An 18,763-nucleotide genomic window follows, 5' to 3' on the forward strand; every position below is an offset into this window, starting at 1 on the left:
TGGCAAACTTCCAGTGGGCTGCCATGTGCCTTTTGCTGAGGAGTGGCTCCCGTCTGACCACGATACCATAAAGACCTGATTGGTGGAGTGCTGCAGAGATGGTTGTTCTTCTGGAAGGTTCTCCCATCTTAGCAGAGGAACTCTGGAGCTCAGTCAGAGTGACCATTTGGTTCTTGGTCACCTCCCTCATCAAGGCCCTTCTCCCCCGATTGCTCAGTTTGGCTGGGCGGCCATCTCTAGGAAGAGTCTTGGCGGTTCAAAACTTCATCCATTTAAGAATGATGAGGCCACTGTGGTCTTGGGGACCTTCAATGCTGCTGACAAGTTTTGGTACTCTTCCCCAGATCAGTGCCTTGACACAATCCTGTCTCGGAGCTCTACGGACAATTCCTTTGACCTCATGGCTTGGTTTTTGCTCTGACATGCACTGTCAATTGAGGGACCTTATATAGACAGGTGTGTGACTTTCCAAATCAAGTCCAATCAATTGAATTTATCACAGGTGGACTCCAATTGTAAAAACATTTCAAGGATGATCAACAGAAACAGGATGCACCTGAGCTCAATATAAGAGTCTCGTGGCAAAGCGTCTGAATATTAACACGAATAAGGTTTAAAAAAATGTTTTATTTTTTATCCTTGTTTTCGCCTCGTCATTATGGGGTATTTTGTGTAGATTGATAAGGAAAAAAGTTATTTAAAACATTTTAGAATAAGGCTGTAGCGTAACAAAATGTGGAAAAAGTCAAGGGATCTGAATACTTTCCGAATGCACTGTGTGTGTGTGTGTCAAGGGTGAAGACATCAAAACTATGAAATAAACTATGAAATTCTCCAAAAAGTACGATATATGTCCCCATGTACAGTTGCAAACCGTAGTCTAGCTTTTTTATGGCGGTTTTGTTGGCTTCTTCCTTGCTGGGCGGCCTTTCAGGTTATGTCGATATAGGACTAGTTTAACTGTGGATATAGATACTTTTGTACCCGTTTCCTCCAGCATCTTCACAAGGTCCTTTGCTGTTGTTCTGGGACTGATTTGCACTTTTCGCATCAAAGTACGTTCATCTCTAGGAGATAGATCGCGTCTCCTTCCTGAGCAGTATGATGGCTGCGTGGTACCATGGTGTTTATACATGCGTACTATTGTTTGTACAGATGAACGTGGCTTGTGGAGGTCTACAATGTTTTTTCTGAGGTCTCGGCTGATTTCTTTTGGTTTTTCCTATGATGTCAAGCAAAGAGGCACTGAGTTTGAAGGTAGGCCTTGAAATACATCCACAGGTAAACCTTCAATTGACTCAAATGATTAGTCAATTAGCCTATCAGTAGCTTCTAAAGTCATGACATGTGATACAGTGAATTATAAGTGAAATAATCTGTCTGTAAAAAATGGTTGGAAAAATTACTTGTCATTCACAAAGTAGATGTCCTAACTGACTTGCCCAAACTATAGCTTGTTAACAAGAAATTAGTGGAGTGGTTGAAAAACTAGTTTTAATGACACCAACCTAAGTGGATGTAAACTTTGACTTTAACTGTATGTATGTATGTATGTATGTATGTATGCATGTATGCATGTATGTATGTATGTATGTACAGTGAGGCAAAAAAGTATTTAGTCAGCCACCAATTGTACAAGTTCTCCCACTTAAAAAGATGAGAGGCCTGTAATTTTCATCATAGGTACACTTCAACTATGACAGATAAAATGAGAAGAAAACAAATCCAGAAAATCCCATTGTAGGGTTTTGAATTAATTTATTTGCAAATTATGGTGGAAAATAAGTATTTGGTCAATAACAAAAGTGTATCTCAATACTTTGTTATATACCCTTTGTTGGCAATGACAGAGGTCAAACGTTTTCTGTAAGTCTTCACAAGGTTTTCACACACTGTTGCTGGTATTTTGGCCCATTCCTCCATGCAGATCTCCTCTAGAGCAGTGATGTTTTGGGGCTGTTGCTGGGCAACACGGACTTTCAACTCCCTCCAAAGATTTTCTATGGGGTTGAGATCTGGAGACTGGCTAGGCCACTCCAGGACCTTGAAATGCTTCTTACGAAGCCACTCCTTCGTTGCCGGGGCAGTGTGTTTGGGATCATTGTCATGCTTAAAGACCCAGCCACATTTCATCTTCAATGCCCTTGCTGATGGAAGGAGGTTTTCACTCAATCTCACGATACATGGCCCCATTCATTCTTTCCTTTACACGGACCAGTCGTCCTGGTCCCTTTGCTGAAAAACAGCCCCAAAGCATGATGTTTCCACCCCCATGCTTCACAGTAGGTATGTTGTTCTTTGGATGCAACTCGGCATTCTTTGTCCTCCAAACACGACAAGTTGAGTTTTACCAAAAAGTTATATGTTGGTTTCATCTGACCATATGACATTCTCCCAATCTTCTTCTGGATCATCCAAATGCTCTCTAGCAAACTTCAGATGGGCCTGGACATGTACTGGCTTAAGCAGGGGGACATGTCTGGCACTGCAGGATTTGAGTCCCTGGCGGCATAGTGTGATACTGATGGTAGGCTTTGTTACTTTGGTCCCAGCTCTCTGCAGGTCATTCACTAGGTCCCCCCGTGTGGTTCTGGGATTTTTGCTCACCGTTCTTTTGATCATTTTGACCCCACGGGGTGAGATCTTGCGTGGAGCCCCAGATCGAGGGAGATTATCAGTGGTCTTGTACGTCTTCCATTTCTTAATAATTGCTCCCACAGTTGATTTCTTCAAACCAAGCTGCTTACCTATTGCAGATTCAGTCTTCCCAGCCTGGTGCAGGTCTACAATTTTGTTTCTGGTGTCCTTTGACAGCTCTTTGGTCTTGGCCATAGTGGAGTTTGGAGTGTGACTGTTTGAGGTTGTGGACAGGTGTATTTTATACTGATAACAAGTTCAAGCAGGTGCCATTAATACAGGTAACGAGTGGAGGACAGAGGAGCCTCTTAAAGAAGAAGTTACAGGTCTGTGAGAGCCAGAAATCTTGCTTGTTTGTAGGTGACCAAATAGTTATTTTCCACCATAATTTGCAAATTAAATAATAAAAAAATCCTACAATGTAATTTTCTGGATTTTTTTTTCTAATTTTGTCTGTCATAGTTGAAGTGTACCTATGATGAAAATTACAGGCCTCTCTCATCTTAAGTGGGAGAACTTGCACAATTGGTGGCTGGCTAAATACTTTTTTGCCCCACTGTATGTGTGTGTGTGTATGTGCATGTGTATGTGTGTATGTGCGTGTGTGTGTGTGTGTGTGTGTGTGCGTGTATGTATGCATGCATGAATATATATATATATATATCTTTCTGTCTCTCTCGCTCTCCACCCTCTCTGTCTCTCTTCCCATCACTCTCCCTGTCTCTCATTTCCCTTGTCCTATACTCACAATATGTTCCAAACAATGAACTGTGCACACAATAAATTGTTTTCCTATGCTTGAGTAAAGGCAGAGAGGGTTGGACATTTGAGTCCATATGTGCTCTGTGTTTTTTCGACTGATCGGCTTCCGACTGTGAACCGATGTGCCACGGTAATAATGACTTCATTGATTTTCCTGACATTGTGGCTCAATCTAACTGATCACTAACGTGCCTAATGATAGGCTGTCCCGATGACATGAAAACAGCATCTGTGTCAGCTATGGCGCCGTTTCAGAAACGCTTAGAAAACTTTATCATCCCCTCATAAATCATTCATTAAAAAAAATACACAGACAGCATGAAATACAACGCAACATTAACCCTTTCATTGCTAAAAAAAACAACACTGGCACTTTTTCCAGGAAATGTATTCCTACAGAATGTATATAAGTGGTGCGTCAAGCCATACATGACAGCAGAACATAGTATGATTTTGTTTGTGATCAGGGAGGAGGTGCTTGTAAGATTGTGTGAGGTGGCAGCAGTAGGCTAAGACAGGAAGGGACATAGCTGTAGCATGGAGAACTGCGATCACAGTCTGAACCGGTCTCATGCTGAGGTGATGTGTGAATGGAACGTTGGTCCATCTTAACCTATTGGACACAGTACTGTCTCTCTGTTTTGGAGAGTAGTCACATTCCATTGGCTTGTTACAGAAGACGTGAGTACAGTTAATGGTGCCAAATAACACACTAAATGTGATGCATCTCTCATTGTACACACCTGAATCAGTGTAACAGTGTGTAGCTCAAACACAACTGCATGTTCACTCAGTGTTGTAACAGCGATGGTGGTCACACTCCAGTGTTTTCAATCCCAGAGGTAAATATGCACAGACATTTATAGCATCCAGATTCACCACCTGCTAATGACAATAATCTGAAACTAATTACAGTGATATTAATGACTTAAACAAAGCCATGTGTTTACCTCTACTATTTCTTCACAGAACAGGTTGGGGCTGGCATTGGTTGCACTGAGAACCACCATGTGTGAACATACATATGAACACGTACATGCATACAAATGACTGTGATCATTTTGTTTGCACATGAACCAATGAATGGACAACTGTAGCTTTGATATTGATCTGTGGTTACTGTACATCTTCAGTGCTTCTGGTAGATTTTTTTTAGTGGAGTTCAACAGTTATCTATGACTACTTCACTCCAGTCTCTCCCGGTTGCCCCCCTGCCTTACCCTGTTGCCCTATAAGCCCATGAAGGGGGTAGGGTGTACAGCCCAGTACAACACTGGTGCCAAGCTTCCTGCCATCCAGGACCTCTGCACCAGGTGGTGTCAACTAAATATTGTCAAAGACCCCAGCCACCCCAGTCATACATAGACTGTTCTCTCTACTACTGTATGGCAAGGGGTACCGGAGCACCAAGTCTAGTCTACATGTACATACTACCTCAAATTAGCTTGACTAACCAGTACCACCGCACATTGGCTACCGGGACTATCTGCATTGTGTCCCGCCACCCACCAACTAATCTTTTACGCTACTGCTACTCTATTTATCATATATGCATTGTCACTTTAACCATACCTACATGTATATACTACCTCAATTAGCCCGACTAACCAGTGTCTGTATGTAGCCTCGCTGCTGTATATAGCCTCGCTACTGTTATTATTCAGTGTCTTTTTACTATTGTTTTTTATTTCCTTATCTATTGTTCACCTAATACCTATTTTTTACTTTAAAATTGCACTGTTGGTTAGGGCCTGTAAGTAAGCATTTCATTGTAAGGTCTACACCTGTTGTCTTCGGCGCACATGACAAATACACTTTGATTTGAACCCTGGAACTGTAAATTACAGTACCTCCCTTTTAGGATGAAGAAGGTCCCCCTAGCATCACCCAAAAAGAAATGTCACGCCTCAGGCTTTTAAACTAAAAACCTTTCAATATTCAAGCATCTAAAATCCCTCATCACCGAGACATAGAATGAGTGTTTATTTTCCATTGGTGCATGAAGTATAAGGCATTCCAATCTTTTCGAAGTGTATTCAAATGAGAACTGTGGGAGGAATATTATGTGCTGTGAATGTCATTTACAATGAAAATTAACATACAAAATGTTTGATATTTCAAGGACAGATGATATCTTATTTAAAAAATATCTTGCCACTTGTAGGCCTTTTCTGTGCTTGGAATAAACAAACACACACACTCTACAAGACTGATGGTCACAATAAATGCCTGGTTTTTAATAATTTGCAAAGTGTGGGAAACCCAAGAAGCAGAGCATCTGAAACAAATCCCAAATCGAGTTCCTCTTTCAAAGCACGTAAAGGCCTGATTTTATTCTCAGATCGGGTTTAATACTATATATTTGTTTTTCTTCCCTGTGTTTTCACCAAGAGGCTGCATAAATGTCTAGGACCAATCAAACCCTCAAATGTAATAAAACTCCAATCACAAGCCCCTGACATCCAGATGTCTGCGAGATACAGCGACGGGTGGGAAGTGTCAGCTCAGCAAGTTGTAGGGGTCTCCCGGTGCCCCAGGGGCTAACAAATAAGATCTGGCACACTTGTGTCACTTATTAAGAGCATTTGCATGGGACCAAGAGAGCTCACGTTCAGCAGACTACAGCAGTTCCCTGGTAACAAAGCTACAAGCTGTGCCACACTTTTTCGGGTTGGGGAAAGGGGACCATTTCCCTAATACCAGGGGCTCTGCACATCACCACAGGTCATTTTGTTTTATCCCCAATTTGCTGATCATTGTAAAATAGTGCTCCAGGACATTGTCAGAAGTAAAGAGATGATGCTCTGTGTGTATGAATGTTAATCTACCTGTATCTGTCTGCCAGTCACTAGTCACTACCTTAGCATAGTCTGTTCTCTGAGGGGGTTTGGTTAACCTTTTCACTCGTGTCCCCACTTTTTGTTGTTGTCGAGAGCCCGTTGTCACTGACTAGCACGTTAAAAGGTCTGATTTGCTGTGGAAATAAGAGGAATTAAATCATGTGTGGAAGCACCGAAGCAAAATAGATCAATAGAGCAACATTAGTTAAATTATGTATGAAATGCGTTTCTTAGCCGGCAGCCTAAAACCCTTAAAATATTGGGTAATGTGCTTAATGAACTTTACTCTGTTCTCAATTACCAGTGGCCATTGTGACCTTGCAGCCTTTTAAGGTGAAAAGGAGCGGGGCTAAGGGATTTCTATTTAGATTAATAATGGAAGTTCAGAGACACCAGCCACAACCACTGTCAGCATTAACCAGATGCTTGAATGTGCTACTATTTACATTGTGGATGGATAGATGGATGGATGAAGTCAAACTGGAATGGGGTATCATTCATAAAACCAGTTGTTATTCCCAAAGAAATAAAGTAAACGCAAGTCAATAAAGCAGGAGAATGTATATAATTAACTAATCAGTGATTTTGAACACAATACTTGTTTCCTGACTGAGACACCTGTAGAAAACCAAACAAAGGCACGCTGGAGAGCAGACCAGAAATAACACAGAAGTGTCAGGGGACTGACAGTAGGTTTTGAGACATATTGTCACTTCAGGCGCTTCTATTTCGCAGCCCTCTGAGATGGTCCCAACTGTGACAGATGCTTTTAGAGGCAGACTGACTGTCACAGAAAGGTGGGCGATGACCTATAGATGACCTATTCTTCCCTATGTACATAGTCATAAAATCCTGGTCACTTTAAGAATGTTTACATACTGTTTTACCACTTTATATGTATATATTGTATTCTAGTCAGAGTTCTACTGCTGTACACACCTTTTCTGTGCATTCTACAAAGCTCCAGGCGTCCTTCCTAACTCAGTTACCGGAGAAGAAGAAAACAGCTCAGGGGTTTCACCATGAGGCCAATGGTGACTTTAAAACAGTTAGAGTTTAATGGCTGATCAAAAACATTGTAGTTACTCCAAAATACTAACCTAATTGACAGAGCAAAAAGAAGGAAGCCTGTACAGAATAAAATATTCCAAAACATGGACCATATTTGCAATAAGGCACGAAAATAAAACTGCAGAAAATGTGTCAAAGAAATTAATTTTATGTCTTGAATACAAAAAAGTGCTACGTTTTTGGCAAATCCAACACGTCACTGAGTACCACTATACCTACACTATATGGCCAAAGGTAGGTGAACACCCCTTCAAATTAGTTTATTTGGTTATTTCAGCCACATCCGTACACCACAGTGGTGTAACGCTTGCTGCTAATGGACTCTGGAGCAGGGGAAACGCATTCTCTGGAGTGAGGCATCACGCTTTTCCAACGGACAAATCTGGGTTTGCCAGATACCAGGAGAATGCTACCTGCCCCAATACATAGTGCCAACTGTAAAGTTTGGTGGAGAAGGAATAATGGTCTGGGGCTGTTTTTCATGGTTCCGGGCTAGGCCCTTTAGTTCCAGTAAAGAGAAATCTTAATACAACAACATACAGTGCCTTGCGAAAGTATTCGGCCCCCTTGAACTTTGCGACCTTTTGCCACATTTCAGGCTTCAAACATAAAGATATAAAACTATTTTTTTGTGAAGAATCAACAACAAGTGGGACACAATCATGAAGTGGAACGACATTTATTGGATATTTCAAACTTTTTAAACAAATCAAAAAGTGAAAAATTGGGCGTGCAAAATTATTCACTATCACAGTGCAGGTGCATCATGGACCCAGAGCTAGCAATATCTTTCAAAAACAGCACCATGTTAGCCATCGAGAACTACAACATTTTTGCCATGTTTCTCAACAGCATTGATGTCCTGAATTTAGCAGGCACTATCGACAAATCAGTTGGAAAAAGTGATGGGCTACTTTCTGCATACGCCAAGGTCAATGTGAACAGTAGTGACTTGACACAACGCTGGCCAAACCAGTTAAATGGTTCCAGTCTGCAGTGAGGCGCTCATCCATGTACTATATACGGGTAACAGTCTAGCTACATTTTCAGATACAGTGAGGGAAAAAAGTATTTGATCCCCTGCTGATTTTGTACGTTTGCCCACTGACAAAGAAATTATCAGTCTATAATTTTAATGGTAGGTTTATTTGAAAAAGCTTTTTGACAGTGAGAGACAGAACAACAAAAAAATCCAGAAAAAAGCATGTTAAAAATGTTATACATTTTTGCATTTTAAATGAGGGAAATAAGTATTTGACCCCCTCTCAATCAGAAACATTTCTGGCTCCCAGGTGTCTTTCATACAGGTACCGAGCTGAGATTAGGAGCACACTCTTAAAGGGAGTGCTCCTAATCTCAGCTTGTTACCTGTATAAAAGACACCTGTCCACAAAAGCAATCAATCATTCAGATTCCAAACTCTCCACCATGGCCAAGACCAAAGAGCTCTCCAAGGATGTCAGGGGCAAGATTGTAGACCTACCCCAGGCTGGAATGGGCTACAAGACCATTGCCAAGCAGCTTGGTGAGAAGGTGACAACCTCGTGGAGTTGCAATGATCATGAGAACGGTGAGGAATCAGCCCAGAACTACACGGGAGGATCTTGTCAATGATCTCAAGGCAGCTGGGACCATAGTCACAAAGAAAACAATTGGTAACACACTACGCCGTGAAGGACTGAAATCCTGCAGCGCCCGCAAGGTCCCCCTGCTCAAGAAAGCACATATACATGCCCATCTGAAGTTTGAATCATTCTCTTGGGCATCAACTCAACTCGCCGTGTTTGGAGGAGGAGGAATGCTGCCTATGACCCCAAGAACACCATCCCCACTGTCAAACATTGAGGTGGAAACATTTTGCTTTGGGGGGGGTTTTCTGCTAAGGGGACAGGACAACTTCACTGCATCAAAGGGACGATGGACGGGGCCATGTACTGTCAAATCTTGGGTGAGAACCCCCTTCCCTCAGCCAGGGCATTGAAAATGGGTCGTGGATGGGTATTCCAGCATGACAATGACACAAAACACACGGCCAAGGCAACAAAGGAGTGGCTCAAGAAGAAGCACATTAAGGTCCTGGAGTGGCCTAGCCAGTCTCCAGACCTTAATCCCATAGAAAATCTGAAGGTGAAGCTGAAGGTTCGAGTTGCCAAACGTTAGCCTCGAAACCTTAATGACTTGGAAAAGATCTGCAAAGAGGAGTGGGACAAAATCCCTCCTGAGATGTGTGCAAACCTGGTGGCCAACCACAAGAAACGTCTGACCTCTGTGATTGCCACCAAGTACTAAGTCATGTTTTGCAGAGGGGTCAAATACTTATTTCCCTCATTAAAATGCAAATCAATTTATAACATTTTGACATGCGTTTTTTCTGGATTTTTTTGTTGTTATTCTGTCTCTCACTGTTCAAATAAACCTCCCATTAAAATTATAGACGGATCATTTCTTTGTCAGTGGGTAAAGTACAAATCAGCAGGGGATCAAATACTTTTTTCCACTCACTGTATAGGTTTCTAATTTAGTCAGAAAGTCGTTTTAATTGCAAGCTAAAGCGTACTGTTAGTTAGCTAACAAGCGTTAGTATGCTGGCTTGCTAGCTAACGTTACGTGTAAGATCTGTGTAGTAATATTCAAAGCAGAAAACCATTTGCATTGCTAGTTATAGCCTAATGTTAGCTAGCTAACATTGAACCTAGTTCGTTAGTTTTAACTACCAGCAGATTCATACTAGAGCTATGACAATGTTTGTATTGGTTGTAGTATAAATTGGGATTATGACGGTTCATTGTTTATCTAGCTAGCTAGCTTCCTAGCTAGCTACATGTATAAACCAAAGACTCCACTTTACCAGATGATTACATCACCCATCAAATTAGCCATGTGTGTCTGGGGGTGATTACAACCAACTATTGTATTTCATAAACATGTGTACATGTCTAGACAATAGTGACCCATAGTGACGTAGCTAGACGTGGCTGCGGGGAGGTTATAGCATTTCCTTCACATGACCCATCAATTTAGACAAGTGTGTCAGGTAAGCATCATCTAATAAAGATAAAATATTTATTAAAGATTTGCATCTGGACACTTTCTGTTTTTGATATTGCTACTATGCAAGTAACCACTTCATTGTACAGTTTACACCTTCTATATTCTGTGCATGTGACAAATAAACATGGCCTCACATGTGAATCCTTAAAGAGATGGGTGGGGCTAATGCTTTAGAGGATGTGAACTTTCAAAGCAGAATTACTTTCACATTGTTCCTCAACTGCAGAGTATGATACACCATTTCCTAGCTCTGAGTCTCTACTTTTATCCATGTAAAAAACACAATTTAAGACCAAATCGAGGCGGTCGGTCACATTTGAACGGTCAGATATTTATAATTTAATTCAGATTTGTATTGTAGCGAACGGAGGGAGCGGGAAGCGAACTTGGATCTCCGGCGTGAAAAGCAAACACCGAATGCTTCGCGCCAATAGGGCTAACCCACTAGGTGAGAATTCTTATGTGGCTCATATAGCACAACCCCCTCCGAACCGAAAGGCAAGTCCCTATGCTTCAACTTTCTTTCAAGCCCCTTCACACGTCCACCCATGCGTTCCGATGGCCTCACAGCGCCATACCAATTCTGCCACCAAAGTAGCAAACGGGAAGCGATCCCTGGTCTCTGGCATAAAACACAAACCCTAAGCATCGTGCCAATAGACATGGCAAATATGTATTTGATAGGGCGCCATTTAGGCTATTTGATTGGAAACACAAATTATGTCAAAAAATGATGTCACATGACATTGTCATAAATTCGGTTTCCCTAGGCTACAGAAAAGGCCACTAAGGCTATATACTCGTTCTACCGTACAGGCTAAATCAGGGCTCTCCAACCCTGTTCCTTGAGAGCTACCCTCCTGTAACACCAACCCCAGTTGTAACTAACCTGATTTGCTTTATTAGCTAATTTTTAGAATCAGATGCGCTAGATTGGAGCGAAAACCTACCGAACAGTAGCTCTCCAGGAACAGGTTGGAAAGCCCTGGGCTACATGATTTGTTAGATGACTTTGATGGAGCGTTGGTGGAATGCCGCAGCGCTGTGTCTCTCCAACAGCACCAAGGAGAGGCATGCTGGGCATGGACAAGATACAGTCCCTTCAGAAAGTATTCTCACCCCTTTACCTTTTCCACATTTTGTTATGTTAAAATGGGGAATTAAAGTGGATTTAATTGTAATTTTTTGTCCACGATCTAGACAAAATACTATACTACACCTGTTGACTCAAGACATTACAGCTATTCTTTTTTAGAACATTTGTAAAACATAAGTGGCAAGACATCTCAACTTTTAAATTCAAGCTGTGTTATTTCAAAATGTCTCTCTGCATTGTTGGGAAGGGCCCATCAGTAAGCATTTCACTGTTAGTTTACACCTAACAGTGAAATGTGACATACAATTCAATTTGGAGGTTCGTCTTGGTCAGTTTTGCTTGGAAAATGCAGCCCTCGTCAATCTGCTCTAGGCGGCTGACTAATCCTACCTAATGGGCGGGCCGGCCCTGCGCAGTGCACACCTGTTTTCGCCCCCACCCCCTGCACAACTACACCCCATTTCTCCCCAAAGGAATTTCAGCTATGCGCAGCAACAAAGGGACATCACCCCGGATCTGGCTTTGAGCAGAACAGAAGCCTCCGTAAACCAAGGAAACACAACAAAGACCATCACAAAAGTTGAGACAAACACAGCAAAATGACAGCTTGTAGTTTCTTAATAAAGCATGGTTGCAATCAGATACAGTATGATGACAGAGTGAGGTAAAACACAAAGGAATGCTGCAAAGAGAGAGGGGCATTGTGATTTCGCATCTGACTGAGAAATGAGAAATTAATTTGACAGCAGATATTTAACACTGTGACAGGATTCTTTGGGCAGGTTGGTTGCACACCACTGAATAAGAACACATTCCTACAGGTCTGTACTAGTGTAACTACAAGGCAGCTAAAAAGGTCAGGTACTGCGTTTCATTGTCACGTTAAACATGTTCTTTCCATATGCACTTCGCAGTGTACAGCAGGTCTACTCTATGCTACTACAACAATGCCCATGTATGATTGATTTACTGCCACTAGAGAACACCTGGTTTCGGTCAAAACTGAAGGAGGGTTTCTTCCTTCTTCATAACCCAGTATTTCAAATGTCCAACAGAGTGGCTAGCAGGCAGGCAGCAACATCTCTCCACTGCCTCTCTGACAGTTATGAAAGCAGAAAAGCCACTGCTTTGGAGGGCTTTCTGGTTGAAAGCCCTTTCAATAACGTGATATAATTTAAGCTTGGCCGCTTTCAGCTCATTTTCTTTCCATCACCTTCAATGCCGACAAAAAAAAATCATTTTTGAAGTGAAAAGCATCTTACCGTATTATTTGTCTTTTGATGCATGACGTCAAAGTACTTTGGATCAAATGTGGGCAACCAGTAGTGTTTTATCTCCCAATCCAGTCATCGGAAAGACAAAGTAATAAGATGCCCATTAAATAAAACTGTCTGACCCTTCCGACACCCAACACAGCCGGCGATTCCGGAGCAAAGCCGGATATCCTGGATAACAAGCTGTGAAATTATCATAGAATAGGCTGCTAAAATTACAATAATTACCCACAAAACTGCAGTCATGTGTATTACCTAAGGTATGGTGTGGAAATATAATCCCTCAAATATCCTGCTAGCAGAGTGACTCTAGACACGAGGAATGACTAATTAAATGTAGTTGAATACTGCATCTCAATGTACTGATGACTCTCGTCTTGAAGTTGAACCACCAGTTTCTCTTCATTTGATTGGGTAATCTTGCAAGTACAACAGGAAACGATAGCACCCAGATGGATTTGATCATAGGGTGGTATACACTGAGAACACCGCCAAATAGCAAGCACGTGACTTGCATCCCTGAGGTCAATGAAAATACAACGGGGACTGGTCAGAAACAGGCGAGAACTAGAGGGTGCTCAGTTGAGATACAGGCCGAGTTGAAAACCCTCTAAGCAGCTACATTTGCACAAAATGGATGAGAAAGAAATAACATATTCTCCACATGTTAATTCAAGTGCAGCTGTCTGAGTTGGTGAGGAGGAACCACCGCCATTAAACCTGTAAATGCAGACAGACATTCGGTTCAGGTTTGTGCTTCTCTAACTTCCACTTGCATTAGACGTACAAGACGGCCAGAACAAGATTACACAGCTCTTAGAAACCTATGCTCTACAGAACCATATCTTTGAGACAGTCAGGGGAAATATTTCCCCTCTAAAAAGTGAGTGTATATAGTACGCGATACAGAAACAACACATACTGTACCACCGAAGTACTTACACCACCGACGTATCTCCACGGAGACGTTTACTAATCTTCCTTTGTGTTTCGGTTACATAGAGACATACCAGCTGTAACCTTGCCACTCTGTATACAGACACAACTTCCGCATGTTGCCCCCTGTAAGAGCTACCCACTTAGCCCTCAAAGCCACCCCGGCCTGGTGTGTGATCCTGCATGTCCTCTGTCTCCCTCTACCCCCGCCCCTGAACACTCTGGCAGGGGGATAGCCACGTCACTCAAATGCATCACTGAGGTTAACAGCTCGCGCAAACCATTTAGAGAGGGCCCTTTCCCTACACAAATGTTAGCAAGGTAATTTACTGCTTGGTGAAACACAGTCAGATTCCATCTGTACATGCAGTCCAAGCTAGCAGCTCTGGGCCCCTGGGGCGCTGCCAGACACTGTAATGGATGTAGATAGCAGCCAGGCAGACAATAAGGGCAGTGATTTACAGAGCTCTACACCTGTACTGTGACCTCTCCCTTTATTTATTTATCTACGGCTACGCCAGGCGAGGCGAAGCAAAGCAGGGCTCTTCTGCCGTGATACCAGGGACAGCCGGGGTCTTCCAGGGAGCTAGTCACAAGAGCTCCATTTGTGGAAATGTTTTATGGAGGCGTATCTAAAGTGAAACCTGTTGAAATCATCATCGACACAGAGACAGAGAGAGACAGAGAGAGAGAGAGACACAGAGAGAGAGACAGAGACACACAGAGAGACAGAAAGAGAGACAGAAAGAGAGAGCGCTAAAATCCAGCGAGTGCTGCAGCCATCCAAAAACCACACTAATAGGTCTACAGTGGGTTTACATTGGCTGGGAGGGCGAATTAGTTTTATAATAACTGACGATGACTGCTAACTAAGATCTTATGATGAAACTAACCCAAATTATTCCAGCTTCCGTCTGTTTCTAGAGTAAAGAGGAAGTATTTTATGTGTTCGAGCAAAACCAGCATGACCTCGATGTAGAATAGACTATTGCTGAAAAAATTCATCGTTCTATCGTCAGCTATTATCAAATTAAATAACTAATTAAAAGAAATGGAGCCATTTGTTAGCGCCTGCTCTGTGATGACCATTAACCATGTCCTTGAGCTAGGCCTACTGAATGTCTGAGAATACAACATTATTAATCAAGTCCTTGGAGACACACGGTTAACTGATCTGCAGTGTTTCATCTATGCCTAATCACGATGCCACAATAATTTAAAACCAGCCAGTAGTTCATGTGTTTTGATGTAGTATTTCTCAAGATCAATTTGCAACTGAAACTGCGAAAGTGAGCACTAGCATTTTGATACTGCACCCTAAGCTTCTCTTGTAGGTGTGTGTGTGTGTGTGTGTGTGCCATAAAAATGTACACACACTCCCTAATTACTCCCTTTCACAGAGTCTCTCAAATCAAAGCCTTCCCGTCTCCTATGAGCTGAAGACTCGGAAGGGACTGCCCTCCTGGAGGTAGCTATTAGATGGGTGGTACTGGAAGAGTCCTCACGCTGACATGAAGAAGAGTAGCTGAAGTGTCAGATGCAGGATGGAGATGTGCTTAGCCAAGTCAACCGCAAGCCCACCCGGCACTGCTGGGCTAAGACGGCTGGCGACAGGGGGTCCCAATGCTCCCGACTTCCAGGGCAAATGTGTTTGTTTTCCAAACACAAAAGAGGAAGAGTTGTTTGGCAGCCATGTTCACAGAGTAATCCTATCATCTGGCCAGCACAAACCCAAAATGACAGATGAGGGCTTCTTAAGGCTTATGCTTTCCCCCCTCTCTCTTATTTACGGCTTTCTCACCAAATCCATCGGCGCCTTCTGAGCCTGGGTCAACACTCCAATGTCAACCCAAGCCAGGTTTTTATTAGATTTTTTATAAATAGAAGTGACTCGCAAAGTTTGAATTTCATTACCGTTGGGGCAGAAATTGACAATCAAACCGACAGCAATACGGTGCATATCGTTTGGATAATAAGAATGGTATCTGAACCTTTTTGATGGGGTTGAGGTCAACAAAGACGCAGGTAATGAGGACAGACGGTCACCACTACAGTGGGTGTTTTACAGTGGGTGTTTGATCAGAAAGAGCCATAGAGTTTAATCAGAAACACAATAACAGTCTGTTTTAACAAGTCTCATGGTTCATGTGGCTTTGTGTGATTGCAGCTGATGGTGTTCTGGACGATAATGAGGCTCCCTGCTGTCACCTAGTTTCTTTCTAGACTCCCAAAGACTCTTGGGAGCTTTTCCTCAGTATTCCTCAGAGGCGTGTGTAGAGGTTAGCAGGCCATGAGTTCCGTTATAATGTTGTGCACTACCACCTACTGAGCCTACTCCCTCAGCCACCCTCTGTGTGTGTGTGTGTGTGTGTGTGTGTGTGTGTGTGTGTGTGTGTGGTAGAGCGTGTGCTTGCTTCCTTTTGCACCATCTGCTCTTGGTAACTTTTCTGTTTAAATACCTGATATTAAGGACAACAAAGTGGAACACTTGGTAATGATTCCATGACAAAGCCCACATTTAAAGCACTGGTTAGTGTGAGCCACTAAAACAGTGTGAGGCACTAAAACAATACAGCACTGAAACTAAAACACTGGTGACACACAAGTTGCGGTTAAGCATGGAGAACTTAAAATAAAAACGTAGCGCATTCATGTGGGGGAGTTATTTTTATACGAGGGTATTATAATTTAACATGAGTCTCATAGGAGTTGAGTCATAAACACATTGGCGCTGTATGAGTTGGTGAGTCGGTGCCTCGTAGCTGTTAAAGTGCAATTAGGTAATTAGTGGTCTCTGGTCACTTGTCTCACAACCAGAGAGACTGTGGTGAGACTAATGTGTCAGTGATGGAGAGCGGGCTGTCTCTCCCAGGCCTATACAGTAACAGTATGTCAACTCAGGCCATACTGTAGGTCCCGTATAGTTTCACCAAAGTCTGGTTTACTGCCTGTCACTATTTCACATGAAGTGAGCAATTCAAACGACGAGACGAGATAATGTGAAACAAAGGCGGAATGATAGCTGAAGTTGTTTTTGGTCTTGTACAACAGTGAAGGCGGAGCAATGATGAGTGCTTGCAGAGGAAACTAAGCGCAAAACAGAATAATCTAATTTAGTGAGGAATTTCAAGGTAAGACACCCTTGGCCATGTCGGGAAATAACAAGGTAGAGTGTTGTACATAAGAGTGGTGTGTGATGTCTCGGTTTTCATGTGGATAAAGAGAGACATACAGTACATCTGGAGAGACAGACCCACTGCCAGACAGACAGGGAAATAGATAGATGGCTAACTCCCCAGTGGCAGGTAAGGACACACAGCTCCCTTTTCAATTCAGCAGGCAGCTGTAGAGCCAGATTTAGACAAACGTCATGGCAGCAGGACAAATTATCCAGTAGACAAGTGAACTGAACCTGCCTTGAAAATATGTTGTTGCGCACACACACACACACACACACACACACACACACAGATTCACTCAATTAAACTGTCATTGTCACCTCCTCGCAAGCAGTGAATTTCCTGACTATAGTGCATTCAGTCTCCTGACACGAGTGGGGACGTTCTCATTGTGTGTCCTACAATGGTATTCGGTGCAGGCTTTTCTGCTCGCAAAGGAGGAGGAGAAAGGCACAGGGTCTTAGCAGGGATTGCCAGCGCTCGCTCTGTCACGCCTTTGTTAATGGGACATGGAGGATCGCGGCAGAGAATCGCTAAAACCTCTGCGCTCCTCCACTGATTGATTTCTGCTGGGGGGGATCAGTGGGGGTTTGGGCCTGTTTTCCCTGCCAAACACACAGATACATAAACGGATGAGCATTAGTCACATATGCTGTATATTGGGAGGGTGAGGTTGCTGGCTGAAACAAGGCTTTCTTTCTGAATAATTTCATTCCGCTTTAACCCCAGTCCTGTGAGTCGCTCTCTCTCTGTGTGTGTGTGTGTGTGTGTGTGTGTGTGTGTGTGTGTGTGTGTATGTATATATATATATATATATATATGCGTGAGTGTGTGATTAACAGGGCTGGCTGAGTCACAGGCTACAGAGTGTGCATTGTATTGGGCTGAGGAGTGGCTGATTCCTCGGTTAGACTGTGTCATCCTGCTTGGGGCCACAGGGATGCTCTGGTGTTTCTCTGCTGAATCGACGTCTTGATAGAATGGTCTGACAATGCTTCCAATTCCCCAGTCTGGTGTAATGTATTGGTGCTTGACCCGTAGCAAATTTAAGCAGGGAGACCATGGGAATGCCACTTTTATTCACACTTCATACAAGACTTTTCACAGAAGTGGGTCTTTTTGTTATCCTGGTGTAGACAACAGAGTATGAGTTCAACAACAGACCTGTATGTTAACATAAATCTTTTCAACCAATGTAAGAAAACCACCCTGAGGGAAAACCCAATGGTTTGTTTAACTTTGAGGGTGTTTCCGCCTAAACAAACCCTGTTCTCCCCAGTGAGCTGAGGGGTTGGGGTTTTATGGAGCCTGCTGAGAGACTGGTCACTGCCCCACACCTCTCACAGGAAACCATAAATAGGTACAGCAGAGAAACTCTCATTCCCCCCAAAAAAATATCTGGGCCCTGCTGGTCTACTGTACCTGGTTAAGAGCTTATCCAGTGCCTTAGATCCAAGAGAGGTGCCTCCTCAAAACCCCTCACCTGCAAATCCTATTAAGGGCCTCAGTGCTAAGTAATAATGTCTTTCACCCAGCATTTTCTCTCAGCAGACCCATAAAGAGAGGCTGGGCCACAGAGACAGTATGAAGGGGGATCTCAGTCTTTGTAACCCAGTCAGAGGGTAGTGCGTACAGCCCAGTACATCACTGGGGCCAAGCTTCCTGCCATCCAGGACCTATATACTAGGCGGTGTAAGAGGAAAACCCAAAAAATGGTGAAAGACTCCAGTCACCCAAGTCAGTTTTTTTCTGCTAACGCACAGCAAGCGGTACTGGAGCGCCAAGTCTAAGACCAAAGTCTAAGACCAAAAGGCTCCTTAACAGCTCCTACCCCCAAGCCATAAGACTGCTGAACAATTAATAATTTGTTTTGTACACTGCTGCTACTCGCAGTTTATTATCTATGCTTAGTCACTT

At 43.0% G+C, this 18,763-nt stretch overlaps 1 protein-coding gene across 1 annotated transcript in view; it reads right to left on the bottom strand.

The window, feature by feature from the left end:
* The window catches only part of LOC110522229 (exostosin-1), a 256,334-nt gene that overhangs the window by 142,601 nt on the left and 94,970 nt on the right, over positions 1-18,763 (bottom strand). The window lies entirely within an intron of this gene.

This window comes from Oncorhynchus mykiss, chromosome 4 (assembly GCF_057628025.1).
Source record: "Oncorhynchus mykiss isolate SJ-2025 chromosome 4, ASM5762802v1, whole genome shotgun sequence".
In the NCBI taxonomy this organism is placed as follows: Eukaryota; Metazoa; Chordata; class Actinopteri; order Salmoniformes; family Salmonidae; genus Oncorhynchus; species Oncorhynchus mykiss.